The sequence below is a fragment of the Syzygium oleosum genome, unplaced genomic scaffold (assembly GCF_021117445.2).
Source record: "Syzygium oleosum isolate NSW1041296 unplaced genomic scaffold, Sole_v2.1 Sole_v2.43, whole genome shotgun sequence".
Taxonomy (NCBI): Eukaryota; Viridiplantae; Streptophyta; class Magnoliopsida; order Myrtales; family Myrtaceae; genus Syzygium; species Syzygium oleosum.
Window position 1 is genome coordinate 1010961 of NW_026607527.1, and position 12839 is coordinate 1023799.

Below are 12839 nucleotides of genomic sequence, written 5' to 3' on the forward strand. Positions count from 1 at the left end.
TATGATTGATCCTGTTTTGGGCACTCCTCCGCATCATGGAGGCAAAGAAAACCTTACTATTATTGTCACCCTCCTTCAGCCATAGATTTCTAGATTTCTGCTTAAGCAAAACCTCTTCATGTTTACTAAGAACAAGTAACTCCTCCAGTTGCGCCTTTTCTTCCGCCCGAGTAATGGGATTAAAGGGGTCAATCACAAGCTCCTGTTGAAGTTGTTTTAGGTTCTCCTTAGCTTGTTTGACCTTTAAGTGTAAGTCACCAAACTGAGATCTATTCAGTCTCTTGAGTTGTTGTTTCAGTGCTTTGAGCTTTGCCTCCACTGTGAACATTCTATATTCTTTGATAACCTGTTGCCAACAAGTGGACACCAAAGGCAGGAAACCCGGGCTAGTGGTCCAGAAATTAAAGAATTTGAAAGAAGGTTTCCTTCTCCTATATGTGGTGTCAAGTCGCACCAAGCATGGGGAGTGGTCTGAAACTCCTGGAAGTAGGAATTCGACTGAATAGTGGTTGTATTTGTTCTGCCATTCTGCATTAATCAGGACTCTGTCAATTTTGCTCGCTTTGAAATTATCTCCCATGCTTTTGTTTGTCCATGTGAAGAAAGGTCTCGTAGACGGAGGTTCAATAAGTGCAAGTTCTTCAATCATGGTATTTAGTTCCTCCATACCTGCAGTCCAACGAACAGTCGATCCAATCCTTTCGCTTGTGTCCCTTGTTTCATTGAAATCCCCCATTAACAACCAAGGCAGGTCTCTTGTTTGTCCAAAAGAAAAATTTGAAATATTACGCCAAAGAAGCCTCCGCTCAACTTCGGTATTGTACCCGTAGATGGCAAATAGCAAAAAAGGTTCCACCCCAGGTTTTTCAATGAGACAATGTATGACTTGGGCAGAAATCTCCAAAACGGTTAGACTAAGCGTGGACAGTTTCCATAGGATCCATATTTTACCCAAGTTGCTGTACATATAGTTATGAGTATAACTCCAACTTCTAAAACTACTGTCAATTATAAAATCAGCATTCTCTTCTTTAATCTTGTGCTCAAACAAAAGAAGAATTTGGGAATCTAGGGATAGAGCAAAGTCCACCAGTTCCCTTCTCTTGGGGCTATGATTAAGGCCCCTTACATTCCATGCGACAATATTCATAAATCAGGAGGCTCCGTTACATCCCCCAACGCCCCCAATGTATCCACGGAACAATCCGAAGTAGCCTCCACTTCCAAAGGAGCAAATCTATTATCAGAAGGCACTGTATTGTTGTCATCTTTGTTTCTACTGTTTGATCCTCTTTCCTTTCTACCAACTAGCATATATTGTAAGGAAGAAGGATCATACCTTACATCAGCATGGGCATTTGACTGGGTAACCATGGGGTTAGCAATATTCTTCGGGGTGGGAGATGGATTCGATGGAACCGGAGTAACCCGTTCGACTTCTTCGGTAGCTGTCGTCCCCCGATGAGTTGACACTGAGTTAGGAGGGGCAACATTTTTTTGGGTCTTAGGAACCCAGATTTCTTTACCTGTAGCTCTACAATCTTTGTGGCCAAAGATATTGCAAGTCTTGCATTTAACAGGTAACCAGCTGTAGTGAACCGTGGCCTCAAAGAAGCCACCCTTACCCATGTCGATATCGAATTTCCTTGGGAACGAGCTATCTACATTCATTCAGATACATACTTTCGCATAAGACAACCGCCGTTTTTGTTCAGTGGCCGAGTCCATATATAAAGGTCTACCAAGAACACTATAGACATAACTTAAACCTTTCTTGGTCCAGAGAACATGGGGGACATTATAAAGACGGACCCAAATAGGCACAGAGGTGACCTTCGCTCTCTCTAATCTTATATGGGGGTGCCATTTTTGCAAAAACATAGGTTTTCCTGCAATGTCCCATACCCCGTCCTCCATCACTTCCACCATTTTCGCAATATTGGAGAAGCGAAAAAAGAAGTCATCCTTCGTGGCTGTAATATCGAGAATGTTCTCTTTGCCCCATAATTTTTCTATAACTCCTCTGACTTGATAGAATGATATTTTTGCGGTGAGGAAGTATCCCACTAGGCAGTTTTGAAAGTGAGATTTACCCTCGTCTAGAACCTCGGGTGGGGGAACGGCGATAAGTTTATCGCCACTCTTGACTGGTGGGTGAAATTCTAATTCAGCAGACTGGGCAAAATTACCCATAGCAATGTTTTTCCAAGACATACATGATGTGGTAGCAATAGAGTTTACCAAAAAGTGTGCCTGGACATGTTTAGGTTCAGCCGCTGTTCTAGAATTAGAAGTACAATTGCTAACTCCATCAACAACATCGGTTAGATTTCCATCTCCCAATTCAGCGTCTCCAACGGTACAAGTAACCTCAGCCAAAATATCATCATTACAATTAGGGAGGGCGACAGAAAGTGTTTCTGGCAAGCCCGCTTCAAATCCTGTTTCAGCCCCTGGAGAGGCTGCCTCTTTCTCTTTTTCAGAACTGAAGAGACTATTCTTTATTTTGGTGGATAGAGCTTTGAGTTTTGTTGTGTTCGACGATGAGGCTCTCCCAGAGCCTCCTCTATTGCGTCGCGTTCTAACCACCATTTTCGAAGTTTTTCCTGGCGATATGAAACGTTGCCTCCGGCCAGAAGGGGTTGGATTGATGCGCTCGAGGACTTGGACCATGAGCGTCAACACACCATGAGCAGCTGGGCAGGGACACGATCACAGAGGTAGCTGCGAGAGTGTTGGGGGGGAGGACGATGTGCTCAAAGAAAGGCGAAATGGACGGAGAACTTCACTCAGGAAAAAGAGAGGAAGAGGGGCTGAAAGGGGTCAGAAAACTAAGGGGAAGGTGGTGGGGAGCGAGGGAAAAAGAGGAGCAAGGGATGGGTGAGAGATAGGTGAGAGATGGGGAGCAAAGGAAATCTAAAGGATACGAACGAGATGGGGAGCAAGGGATAGAGCAACAGCAAAGGAGTAGACAGCAATGAAGGGAAGGAAGACAGCAGTGAGGAGGGGCTGGGAGAGGATGAGCAGCAACGAAGGACACGAACACACACTGAAACTCACTCGGGAAAAACAACAAACACCTTATGTGCAAAAAAGAAGGAGAGGAGACGACAAGGAAAGAAGGGGGGGAACGAAGCCAATAAGATAAGCAGAGAGAAAACCCCAGTGAAAGGAAGCACAACACAATGAGCGCCGCACCTAACAGAGGAAGATCGAAACATATCGGAGGAAAGCAGCTCACCCACAGAGAAGGATAGAGTAGAGGGGCTCTGAACAATCACGGGTAAACGGAAGTGGGATCAAGCTTTACTTTTTTTGTCAAAAGATGACCAATCATTGTTTCTATTCTTGGGGTGGATTTAATGTATGACAGTTGACAACAAAGGGTACGTCACAAATCTAGGGAACATTAGTTTGCTTCGATGCGTGCACTGGGAGATATGAGCTGCGATTAACTATTAAGTAATATATATGTGTATATATATACACACATATGCAGTATACATTAGGATAGAATTTCTTTTCATGAAAATAGAAAGTTATATATGCGTAAATAACATAATGGATTTGTAAACATTATGATGCGAACACTATACCTCTAAGTTCAAAACTCTCCTTCATACTGTCGCGTGACCCTATTGCTATTATTTACTGAAAGGTAATTGTTTGATTAAGGAAGTTCACTCTCCTTACTAATCTTTCAAAATCATTTGCTCCTACTATAATGCTTCTACATTATTTCTTTCTTCCATTATTTTTCCTATTCTCTAAATAAATAAATAAATTGCCTTAAATATCTCTACCCATGCTAGGCAATAGTGAAAATTGAACATTTATGCAATGTAAAATCCAATATGTAGGCATTTTATGCACGTCACTCCTTTTTCATAAATTTCAAAAGGATTCCTATGTAGGGGCAAAATGACGGACATGCACAATTTTTTCTGGCATATACAATTTATACAAAATTTTTTACCATTTTAGTTTCCTATTGCAATCACATCGATTAGTTTGGAATACCCTTTAGCTCAAATTTATCACCCTTTTTTTTTTAATCAATTCCTATAAGACAAGTTATCTCTCTCATCTTTTAAGCCTGGCTCATATTTCTATCACCTAATATATTATTCTTCTAATTTAGCTCTATTCAATATACACAATCAAATCTTTGCCGAATTTCCATGTAGATGTTTTCTAATAGTACTTGCAAGACCCTAGCAATTCCTAGTTGGGCACTAGTTATTAGTCAGCGACACCAGGCCGAGAAGACCTTGTCACTGCTACGAATGTATTTCGAAGGTCTAATGGTGGATGGTGGTACTAATTCTTGAGATTTGGCTAGATTACGCAAAGCGTCTTTCACAATAGTTCTTAAAAAATTTTATGTTGGAAAGTAAAAAGTTGTTGGAAAATAAGTTTTGTTTGTTCTTCCAACTGCCTTGTTTGTCAGATTTATCTTTTATCGATTTAGATCTACCTCCTGACCGTAACATCTGAAATTTTAACATGTATAAATTTTGACACGTGATTTTACATATAATCTTTTATAATTTTTGTTATGGTGGGATATTAAAAAGTTGTATCCTTTTGTTGAGCACATGCCCTTACTTTTGACACGTCGTTATTATGCAGAACATCTAAGTAAAGGAAAGAGCGATATGCATATATCAACTATTCAAATTAATAAAACAAAACAAAAAGTTACACAATACAAGTAATATACAAAGTTGTCATTGGGCACGCGGCCGAGTAGTAAAAGAATTGAAAGGTGGGGGTGCTAGTGTCACGTGTATGAGATTTGGCTTTTGCGCTTCGCAAAGAGACGGAGTAACAATTTGAGAGAGAGAGGAGAGAGTTAAAGTTAGGGGTCATGCGTATTAAGTCGTACTCCACATGACTAAGAAGTCTGACATGGCTAGAAAGCAACTTAACTCCATCATGATTAACTGTTGACCATCACTTTAATTTTGTTTCTTTTCCTTTGGTTCTCCTTCTCTTCACTTTTTTGGGAGATGTAGAGACAGACGAGGCGCTTTTGGAACTCTAGAAATTGATGGCCAATCCCCTCATTTATTACATGAAACTTACCCAGCTCATTTATTGTATAAAAACTCTCTATGTAAGTGTACAATAATAGTAGATAATAAAAAATATTTAAATGATAAACACCAATTGCAAAACCTATATATATATGTATATATATACATATATATACATCTAATTTAATAAATAAGGTAAGTTGATGTTGATGTATTCTAAAACCATTATCTTAATTGAGATGATTCGGTTTTTTGCTTTATTGTAAAGCAATATGTCTAAATAATGTTAAGGATAGTGGGAAGGAATGGGATTTTGTAATGATGTGGCTCAACTATTAAGTTCCATTCTACCTAACTTTCTCATTATTAATATATGTGTGCATATATATACATATATATATACATATATATATGCATTAGTTTGGTTTCACAAATTACACGTAATAAAATAGAATGAAAGAAGGTAATCATGATGATCAAGGTTAACTGAATTTTTTTAGAACTTGTTTATTTATGCTTTTTATAATGCAAAAACAATTTTTCACTTTCCAGTTAAAGTTAAAAATGTAATTTAAATATTAAAATATTTTGCAAAATTATGTATAAATTACATATAAATATTTAACGGTTGTGAAAATTTCACATGTTTCAAACCCAAAAAAATATATATATGTAAAAACTTGTCGAGACATAATTAGATTAAACAAAAATAAAATATAAAGATCTATCCACACAGCCCTTAGATATTTTGTTGAGATTTGTGAAAGCGTAAAGCTTGAACTTCACGTGGTGAACCATATCATTGCCCTTGATGTGTCATCTCTTTCCCTTTTCCTTTTTTACAAACTTCTCTTTTTTCCAAAGGCGACCAGAAAAAGGGCAAGATAACGTCTCGGTGAAGCAAAGCCACAAATTTTCATTTCCGTTGGCCGACAGGTCAGAATGGCCATCCACTTACAAAGGCTACACTGCAACTATCTCATCGCAGCTTAGAAAACGACAGTAGCACACGAAATGCCCCAATGGCTGCACAATCCCGAGTGTTCAGAGGACAATATCAGTTTATGGTCAATGATAAAATGTTACCTTTGAGTTGTAATAGCAAATATTATATAACTAATCACCCAATTAGTAGAAGGGGAAGGATCATCATAAAACACAGAGTTCCTTTCTGTCCAAACAGTTTCCCTTGTAAGGTATTGAAAAGCCTACTGATAGAATGTTCAATGTCCCACATCCAATAGCTCTGTCAGCATCACAAAAAGGTAGAATGTTTCCCGAAACTGGCTTAGGGAGAGAGCACTCAAAGGAAAGATGACACCTAAATTCAAGATAAGCATCACATAGATAGCAAGTGCTGCTTGTACAACAAAATTGGCTGAGTCTATTAGTAAGCAGCTTGTTCAGGGTATTAATCCAAATTTTGGACCATTAGGATTGAACCACAAGTCTATGGCGTAGCAACTTGGACCCCTATTTCTGACTAATTCCCAAGCATCAGCAAATGGCGTTAGAGCATGGCAATATTGAATCACGTAAGCTTGCTTAAAATTTCAACGTCTGGCAGGGGGCCATTGCCAATTATCACCATAAATAACGTCTGAAACTCGAACATTCATCTCAAGTCGGCATTTTACACAACTCTTAAAAGAATAAACTTCTAGTGGAACTCCAGGATGCCCATTGTTAAACTATAAGGAAGTAGATTTGTACTTCCGAGCGATATGTTCGGCAATAGTTGTTAGGCAACATATGGAGTGGGACAAATATTTATCCAGCCCATTACAGGGTAATCATGATGGAAGATCGAATGTAGATGCATCAAAGCTGTCCCCAAATTCATTCAAACTTAGAGCCGCCGCTTATGCCCATTTTAATGTGGATTTTTGCTTTTAGAGATGGATTTGCCTGTCGTTGTCAGTTTTCATTTTTCTAGTATTTATTATAGTATAAATATATATAAGTTAAATAAATCAGGGTGTCATTTGATAAACCCATATATAAGTTAGTGATATAGATCAAGCATAAATGTAAGTTCTCCTGTTGCGATGTGTAGCACAACCAGTTGCTTCCTTTCGAATAATTACTATAATATAAGTAATTATTTACTGAGGAATAGTGTCAGTGTGAAAAGTAGGAAAACAGAGAATCAAAGAATAACCAAGGCAACGTGAAAACAAATGCATTCGTTGAAGTTATACCAAGTTCAAGCAGGCCCGACGACCAAACAAGCAATCCTTTCCTTAAAGCCGTGAACATATGATTCTTCGGTTTCATCACGCAATTAATAATATAAAAAATACCAATTCTATGTGAACAAATCGAGACAAAGTTATTCTCAGGGAAGCAAACCCGAACCCTTTTTCGGAAGAAACATTTCATCACTTCATTTAATAAGAGTTTTCCTTATCAACTTCCAGAATTATCGGACTCTGTGTAGGTATGTTACTTCTTGTAAAATCAAATAAGTAGATTTCACAATATAACTACAGCATGAGTCCCGAGGCAGATTTAATGAGCTCGGAGTCGGATGAAGCGAGCACTTAGTTGGGGGACATCCCATTAAGTGCCATGTTGAAGGAACAGAGTTGACATCGAAGTTTCCACACCTTATAAATGTTAGAGAATTTGGCGAAAGACTGAAGATTCTGACTACTGATGGATGAAAAAAACCATGCATGCATAATCAGAATTGAATGCGAAAACATGAAAAATTATGTACTAACCTTCAGCCATTGACGAAGTTAAAAACCATATATGCAGAGACTTGAACGATCAGTGAATGGGTATTTCTAGCCAATTGCCCTCTCAACGTTGATGGTGTGCTTTTCTGTAGATTGAAGGAATTGGCTTAGACCTATTTATATTCTCATTCGCACCCTTACAGATATCGTCTTCCATCAAGACAATTATCTTAAAATTGGGCGATCACCATAGATATCACGCAGCTTAATACGAACAATAAAACATCAACGAAATTAATTAATGTGGACAATAATAAACTAAATGTGGGATCACATTATCGATCGGTATGATAACATTCTCCCACTTGATCCCAACATTTCATCAAACGAAATATTGAACCAAATCCATAAAAACTTCATGTTGAAGATAAAACACATGAATTATGGCGATAAGTCCTCTTAGAACGAGTATTCTCTTCCATGTATCAAAATACACCTTATCTATTCAAAATCAGTCCATATGTGATAACATAACTTAATGAATTAACCTTATGTTTATTCTAGGTAAAAAATGATTGTTATTCTCAGAATAAATGAATGTGTACACCATATTTGAGAAAAACATTACAAGTGAATAAGAGTTTCACAAATTCGTCCATATGAAGAAAATTTACATGATAGAGCCAATTCCCATTCTAACCACATGATCCTTTTAACTCATTGGTGGTATGCCTTTAGTTAAAGAAATAGCTAACATCAATTTAGTGCTAAAGTGTTCTATGACCACTTTATTCTCTTTAACATGTTTCCTTATAGCTAAATACTTGATGTCGATGTGCTTGCTTCGACTACCACTTTTGTTGTTTTTAGCCATGAAAACCACAACTACATAGTCACAAAACATCTTTAATGGCCTAGCAATGGAATCCACAACTCTAAGCTCTAATATGAGTCCCTTCAACCGCACATCATGTGAGGTGGCCTCAAAACAGGAAACGAACTTAGCCTTCATAGTGGAAGTAGCAATCAAAGTCTGCTTTGCACTCCTCCAGGACACGGCTCCGCCAGCAAACATAAAAATGTATCTAGATGTTGATTTTCAAGAATTAACGCAACCAGCAAAGTTTGAATCCGAATAGCCAACTACCTCTAGGTTGTCAGTCCATCTATACATAAGCATGTAACCTTTTGTATCTTGAAGGTACCTCATCACCTTCTTTGCAGCTCTCTAGTGGTCCATACCTAGATTACTCTGATATCTTCCTAACATTCTTACAGCAAAAGCAATGTTGGGCCGAGTGCAAACCTGAGTAGACATCAAGCTTCCGACAGTAGAAGCATATGTGATGTTTTTCATTTATTCCCTTTCTAGATCGTTTTTTGGGCACTGGTTCAAATTGAACTTGTCACCTTCACAATAGGTGTTAACTTGGTGAACAATCTTTCATCCGAAATCTCTTTAAGACTTTATTGATATAGGTTTCTTAAGATAGTCCTAAAATGCCTCGAGGTCTATCCCTATGGATCTTAATACTAATGACATAAGATGCTTCACTCATATCTTTCATGTCAAAACTCTTATAGAGAAATTGTTTCATTTCATGTAGCAACCCCTTATCATTAGTTGCAAGTAAAATGTCATCCACATGTAGGACAAGAAAACAAATTTTGCTCCTACTGATCTTCTGGTATATACATTGATCTATGACATTTTCTATAAAACTGAATGAAAAGAACGTTAAGGAAAATTCCCAATAGATTTTGAAGTTGACAAAACTGTCCATGAGTGTTTTGTAAGTCTGATAAATGCTTTTAAGTATTTTGATTCAGGAAGTTATTTTTGGAAGAAAAGCATATGTCAGTCTTGATCTAGTTCGTGTTCAGATTGTGAAAGAACTTCAAGCAAAAGAGATTTAGACTCAGAACGAGAAGTTCAGACTCAGAACGAGAAAGTTCAAACTCAGATTGAGAAGTTCAGACTTTACTGAAGACCCACACTAATCTAAGTTCTGAAACAGAAGCAGACGCAGAAGTTATGCAGATGCAGACATAGAAGTTATGCAGACGCAGATGCAGAAGTCTTTCAGACGCAGAAGCAAAACTCATTCAGAACAAAACATAACAGCTAGTGATCTGGTATGGATTTCACAGAAGGAAAGTTTTGATTGTTTCAATCTAAGGCTATAATTGATTGACAATCAAATACTATGACAAGTATGCATTACAACGGATAAAACTCTACTTATGGAAACCAAGATTCTGATTGTATGGGCGACCAGAATCAGCGGGATTCAGAATCTGTCATCCAACGGCTACTCAATCCTTATTATACAAATCTGTCCAAGGTGAAGATTGGAAGATGATCCTCTGATAGCTGTCCAACGGCTAGTTTGGAAGTAGAGGAGTATTTAAGGAGATCAACGAGCAGTAGAAGGAAGCACAGAATCAAGAATCAACAAGTCCAAAGTCTGAGCATACTCCGATCATTTTTCTCTTGTCTTGCTGAGCCAAAAATTAAGATCTTGAGGGATACTTTGTAAGGGTGATAGTGTGAAATAGAGAGTCATATTATACACAAGAGTGCTGTCACTCTAAAGATGTAATTCCTCATTGATTACATAGTGAAATCCAGCAAGTAGGCTGTCAGCGTGGGAGAGTGGACGTAGGCTTGCTATAAGCCGAACCACTATAAACTTGTGTGCAGTTTTTCTATCCCTTATCTCTTACTTTACATACTGCACATCTAGAGCACTGTCTATATAAACTGTTTTGAATCTGAATTTTATTCAGGCTCAACTGTGGTCAATTATTTCCGCTTAAATCGATAAAAATTGTTTAAGATCACCTATTCACCCCCCTCTAGGCGATCCTTGCTAGCTACATCAATTGGTATCAGAGCAGGTTGCTCATTCATTGAAGTGTTTTACTTCTGAGCTAACGATCTATATGGCTAGCTTGAGTGCTCCAGGGCTCATTGAAGGACAAAGCAACAACAGACCACCGTATTTCGATGGCAAGGAATATAGTGTCTGGAAGAATAAGATGAAAGCATTCATCAAGTCAATTGATCACATGCAATGGGATGTTGTCATAAGAGGAATTAAACCTACACCCTCTACGTCTGCTTCAAAAGAGAAGCAAGATGAAAACAAATCAGCAGATCCTCCATTATCTCAAACTGAGATAACAAAAAGAGAAGCTTTAGATTCAAAAGCAATTTATTCATTTTATTGTGCTTTATCACCTGTTGAGTATAAGAAAATTGCTTCTTGTGAATCAGCAAAGGACATCTGGGACACCCTCTACACCACATATGAAGGAACAGATCGAGCCAAGGAAACTCAGATCAATCTATTACTTGGTCAATATGAATCCTTCAGAATGAAGTCTGGAGAATCAGTTGCTGATATGTATGACAGATTTGCTGACATGGTAAACGGTCTTGCATATCAAGGACAACCAGTCTCAGATGCGATGAAAGTCAACAAACTTTTGAGAGGACTGTCAAAGCAGTGGGATAATATCAAAACATCACTTCGAGAGACTCAAAGGATCATGCCTCTATCAGTGAATGAGCTAATTGGAACTTTTCAATCATATGAGACTGAACAACTGAATGAGGAAAATGAATCTAGAGGTAAAAAGTCAATTGCGTTAAAATCTAACATTGATTCTGATGAGACAGATTCTGAAGAAGATGAAGAAGACGACGATGAGGAGATGAAGTTGCTGATCAAAAGATTTCAACACCTTGTGAGAAAGAGAAGAAACTCCAAAGAGAAGAAGCCAACAAAGAAATCCGGAGAAAGAAAATTTTTTAAGAACAGAGACGACAATGAAAGTAAGGATATGATATGTTTTGAGTGCAGGAAAATGGGTCACATAAAACCCAATTGTCCTTTATTCAAGAAAAGGAAAGGGAAAGGGAAATTCGAAAAGAAGAAGAAAGCTCTAAAGGCCGAAACGTGGAGTGACACAGAGTCTGAATCCAGCGATGATGAAATCCTTGAGCAAGGAAATGTATGCTTAATGTCGGACATTGAATCCGAAGAAGATGAGGTGATTTGTTCAGATCCTATTCTCGATGATGATGATCTTTTTGAAGAGTTATGCACGGAACATGAGAATGCGTTGAAGAAGATGTCCGAGTTGAAAAAGGAAGTCTCTAAATTGAAGCAACAAAATATTACGAATGAGAAAAGGATCATTGAGCTTGAAAAGGAGAATTCCTCTGTCAAGGAAGAGAAGGATATTTTGCAAAAAGAAGCTGATTCCTATAAGGAAGAAATTCCGAAGATATGCAAAAAATTTGCTCTTGGCTCAAAGACATTAGAGCATGTTCTATCCATTCAAGTCCCCTATCACAACAAATCCGGCCTCGGTTTCGAAAATGAAAGTAAGATCAAGAATGACTTTCCGAAGGTCAAGGAGAGATTAAAGCGCAGGCCTTCAATCCAGTATTATAGAAATCATTTTGGTAAGCAATTTGTCAAGCCTATTGGATTTCAATATTATAATTGCTTGAACTCGAGTGATCACTATAAGCAACAATGTCCAACTGATTGGAAGAAATCCAAGATAATCAATTGGAGATTTGATGCTTCTTCTAACCAAAAAGGACCCAAGCAGATTTGGGTACCAAAGAAAAAATGAGATTATTTTTCTTGCAAGGAATAAGGAAAGAGAATTTGGTAAGTAAAGGTATATTTTTCAAATTCTAAATTTGCTTTGGATACGTACTTTAAATATCTATGAATTCTCTTTGGACTTAACATTTTATCTCCATGCTCTGCTTTATTTTGACTTGAAATGGCATGTTTTACATCGTTGGTTGTGTTAGAAATGTCGTAATAAAAGTCAAGTTTATTTTCATGGATTTTTTAGATGAAATTTTATAAAAGAGATTGTTTGATATCTTATTGGAAATGAAATATTTTTTTATGGACTCATTATGTGTTCTCCGATATTGTCATGCCTTACAAAGAAAGAAATTTTTTTTTGCGAGATATTGTTTTATTATGCATATTTCCCTTAAATACTCTACTGAGATGAGTTGGGAAAGTATCCTTGGGCTTCTATGAAAGTTTCCTATTTTGCGTCTAACAAAAAGAAAGGA